A 5,165-nucleotide genomic window follows, 5' to 3' on the forward strand; every position below is an offset into this window, starting at 1 on the left:
CAATAAAGCTTTTTCTTAACTGTAATATTAAATTTATAAAAAAGGAAAAAGCAAAACGCAAGACCGTTACATAAAGGTCCGTTTGAGTTCCAGTTAGGAAAGAGAGAACGTGTGCTTTGTCATGCTTCTTTAATCATTTGAATGGATGATAATGTTTATATTGAGTCGTGTTTCTTAATATTATATAAGAATTCATAAAAATTAATGTATTCAAAATATTTACTAAGAATTCATAAAAATAAATGTATTCAAAATATTTAGACATTTGACAATATAATTTTTAATATGATATTTGAAATGAAATGTAATTAAATAATAATAATTTTATTTCTTTTTAATTTCTATGATCATGAAAAAAATATAAATAAATAATATATTTTTTAATTAACCAGTCATCTAAAAACTAATCGTGAAGGAATATGAAATAAATCATATATTTAAAAGATTTTTTGTTTCTAGATTTAATTGTGTGCTTGTTTGCATCAACATATTTTCTCAACATATTCTTTTAAGAGACTATTCAAAGGTTAAGTTCTATTATCAAGATTGAGATAAACAAAAAATGTCAAATTATATTAAAGTTAGCGAAATGAAAAAAATATGTGTGGGAAGTTCAATGTTGGAATACAAGGCTCCAAATGGAATATGGAATTTTAGTTAGTAGGTATGAATTCGAGGTACGAATGGGGCCTTATGGATGGATGTCATCAATAGGACATACTTAAGAAGGTAAGTTCTCCTTTTGCTAGGTGGGTAGATAAAGAATTGAGGAGTTGATACTCGGTCCCAAGTTCTAAGGAAGAGCATGTGTTTGTAGTGAAAATATCAAATTAATTGCACAATTATGAAGTTAGGGAAGTGGCTTATCAACCCTATCCCAACAATTAATTCAAATAAAAATTTAATATAAAGAGTAAGCCTTAATGGCAAGATTTTTTAATATTTATTAATAGGTGTGAATGAATAAGACAATGAAGGAATCAATTTTAGGGAGGTTGCACAAAATAGGGTTTGAACTATAGTCTTCAATTTGTTTTCTTTGTTTCTCTCTAGCCTAGTTGCAATGAAGGTTGGAATTATCAGGGAGGGAGGTTGTGGGCTATGTTGTGTGCAAACGAATATCTATAGGTTTCTTTTGTCTTCAGAGTATCATTCTATGTGACACTACGATAGATAGAGGTGCCTTTTTTGTTATAAGTTGTGGATTGGTTTTTGTCTATTCCTTAAGTTGTGAGAGGGGGCTTTACTCTCTCAAAAGATTCTTTAGTTTTCATATGTATAGTGTTGGGAATTCATCAATACTCTATAGTGTATGATATTGGGGGAAATGTTTTGAGCAAGTTTATGTCTGTCGAGGGGTACATGATAAGAAAAACTTATAAGGTCCATAAGTTTAATGGTTTCTTTGAACAAAGCCAAGGCAAATTGATTTTGTTGCTTCAACTAGATTCAATTGTGAAGGATGTAAATTTCCTAAGGACACGTAATTTTCTTTTCAAGTACTTGGTGGGCATAGGACCTTGAAGGGGATTTAGAGATCATGAAATCATAAATTAGATAAGTTTCATAATGGTTTTTTCTTGCTTCGTAGATCATAATAAGGCATTTAAAATGGTTCTTATTTTTAGAATCAAGTGAATTTATTCATCAAGTTGTGGAACACTAGAATTTGCAACTTCCATCTAGGGTCCATGTGTTGGTATGACTTCCTCAGTCCTTATTGTAGTTCTATCCAAAGGATATCATGCATGTGAGAGCATGAATTTTGGAAAATTTGGTGGGTCCATTATAGATGGGTGAACCCACAAAATTGGTTCCCAATTTTTTTCATGAAGAAAATTTGGTTGATTGAAAAAATATCTTTTTAAGATGAATAAAAGAGCGATTTCTTGTGCTTGTATCTATCTTGAGCTTGGTTTTAATAAAGAATTACAAAATTTAATGGAAAATCATGTTAGGTCCACTTTATGTGTGTAACATCTTGACTATGAAGCTCTACCTATCTAGCATGTCATGTATTCCATGATTATGAGCATTTGTAGAAAAATGGTATGAAATCTAGTTATAGAGGGAATCCTTGAAGAGATGTTCCATCTAATAAAACCCCTCATGTGCAACCAATAAAGGATAAATAATAGGAACAAGTGACAAAAAGAGAAAATGATAAAGAAGGATTTATTCTGGACCTTCAATGGGAACAAAGGGTTGAAGAGAAAACTCAAGGGAAAGCAACCTAAGAAGCTTTGTAACTTCTTTTGACACCGCATAATATTTTAATAAAAAATTGATGAACCCAAATTGTATGCATGCATATACCAATCTGTTGGAGTTACAATAGATGGAGGTTGAAGTGATTGAGAATCAAATTAATTTTGAAGGGGAGGACATCGTGGCTCAAGAGGAAATTGATAAGCTCACGGGTGATATGTGTAATTTGGATTTTTCCCTACCTCTTGAAGCAGGTGCACATGATCTAAGTGATGTTAGTGAAAATAAATCAATTATTAGTTTGAATAAAAATAATTTAAAAAAGAATAACCTATAAAATTCTAATAATATTTCCAAAAAGAGAAAAAGATCAAGATAATAAAAAATTGATCAAAGATAATCTACTGAACTCATGGGTTGTTAAGACCATTTATCCTACTTCTAAAATACTTTGAAATGACAATATTATGGTGAATGAAATTGGATCGAAAAAAAATCCTAGACAAAAGGTCATTAGGGAATTTATTTTAGAACTCATTCTCCAATTGAGATAATTATCCAAGAAACTAAGTTATTTGTGAAACATCTAACAAACATTGCTCTAGGACTCTAGTGGACGAGCACTGGAAGTTCATTATTGTTGAAAGAAATTTTGAATTGGTTTCTTTCCTATGGGGTATTCATAAGCTCATCCTTTGTAGGTGGATTTCTAATACTTATAATTCTCTTTCAACGATCACTTCTAGTTTTGACACTAGAGAAATACTCATATTTATGACCAATTTTTATTATTTAACTAATATTATTGAAAAGACTAGAATTATTAATCACATTAGATATGTGATATATTTTAATTCTCTAACCACCCTTAATTAGGTTTCCACTTTAGTCCATATAATAGGTGTTGATTCCCATATTTATTTTGTGATCTCCTAACAGTCTTTGGGCCCTTAGATTAATATTATAAGTCATGTATTGATTCAATTTATTGTAAACTCAAACTAAGCCTTATTTCTAAGTGTGCTCCTCTATATTTTCTTTCTATCAAATAATTTATTTCATCAACTATCTTTTATATCTTTAATTTGTATCTTCATGACCTATCTGAACCTCTAAATGAGTTGTACCTAAAAATCTTGCACCATCTAACTTTTTGGCAGCCATATCCCAAAGTTGATCCTTCCTTGGTGGCTATAGGATGATGATGGAATTTCATTCTGGGATATGGGTCTAATGGCATTACATCCTTGAGGATTGAGACCCAATTTTGGCTTAAGGTTTTCGTAGGAAATTTCATCCTGTGGTGGATTTAACTAATTTTTAACCCCCAAAATGTGGATTGAGAAAATAATTCCCCATATCAATCATCATTTTAAAATAATTTAGAATCTATAAATAGGAACAATAATTTACTATCATTTTTTCACTCATTCATTATCAAGAATCAACCAAGCAATTAAGTGATCAGATTTCAACAGTGTTCTCAAGGTCTCCAAACACTCCTTGGTCTCCAGTTCAAAAGAAAATGTTTCTCCTTTTTTATATACCATTATAGAAATCTATAACATACATGATATACTTTTGGATATTTTTAGAGGTCAGGCTATTAAATTTACACCTAAGATCATATCCAAAGAAGCATTACAAGTTCAAGGTATGAGATAATTTTATTTCACTTTCCTTATTTCATTTCCTTTAATATTTAGGGTTGTATCCCAAATAAGAGTTTGATTGAGGTAAAACCATTTAACCAACCTTCATCCCCATTTTTATTTATGTGGCAATAGGTTATGAATGTGTTAGATAAAATTTTAAAAGATCAGAAACTCTCACAATATACCTAAAAAATTTAATCCAAAATACTAGGTACACAATTTCATTTTGATTCTATACCTAGGGATAGTGTGTTCCTACCACATACCCTCCATATCCAAAAAAATGTTGGTAGAGAGTTAGGCTATAATATTAAGGTCTTACATCTACATTTACAGGTAAATATGGGATCCTAATTTTTAGAAATTTGATATGTAGAAGCATAATCTCTCTCTCATTTCCAAGTGTACACAAACCTTCTCTAATCTCTCTTTACATCTACTTTTTAATAAAATTAAGTAAGTTACTAGTTTGATTAATTGTATTATATATCTTCTTTTTAATTCTAGTAAATGGTGTCAAACACATAATGATCCTAAAAGAATCAATATTGTATTGATATCCATCTTATTAAGTGGTGGTGTAATCACCCACTTAGAGATCCTTGGAAGCAAGGATAAACACATAATAATATTTTATTTTTTTATTAATAATTACATAATAACATGTTTACAAAAATCATAAGATCACAATGGAAGACATAACCAACTAAGAAAAGATCTCCAAGCAGTCACTACTTACCAATTCATATTGTCCACCTATGTAAATTAATCAAACAATTTTTTTTCTATTAATCATTCTAACATTATATGTGGTGTTCATTTTAAAGCCCAAATACAAGTTTCTAGGTGATTAATCCATACAAGTTCATGTTCCAAATTAAAATGTTAAGAAATAAGATAACATCCAAAAATGTCCCCAAAATAACCAATAGGTGATTTTTACCAAATAAAGAAGAAGAAAATGCCAAAGGGGTACCCAAAACACTAGGCCACATCCTCCAAACAAGTCAAGAATTATATGTTGTATGAGGAAAGATAATTATCTATCAACATCATACAATAAAAATCTAAGAGGCATGTAATAAACTAGTGAACATGATGTGACTCTTATACAATAAAACTCTGGACTAAGAGTGATGACCTTTTCTATCGCACAATAGAGCTCTAGAAGGCATGGAATATAAATATGGTATGCATGCAATAAAATATAAGGTATTATTTCATCATATGACTTTTATCCTTAAATGAGTATGGCCAAGTACCTAGATTACATGCAAGACACTAGACAAATATCCACATCAT

Source organism: Cupressus sempervirens, chromosome 1, assembly GCF_028749045.1.
Source record: "Cupressus sempervirens isolate cs-2001-9-10 chromosome 1, ASM2874904v1, whole genome shotgun sequence".
Lineage (NCBI taxonomy): Eukaryota > Viridiplantae > Streptophyta > Pinopsida > Cupressales > Cupressaceae > Cupressus > Cupressus sempervirens.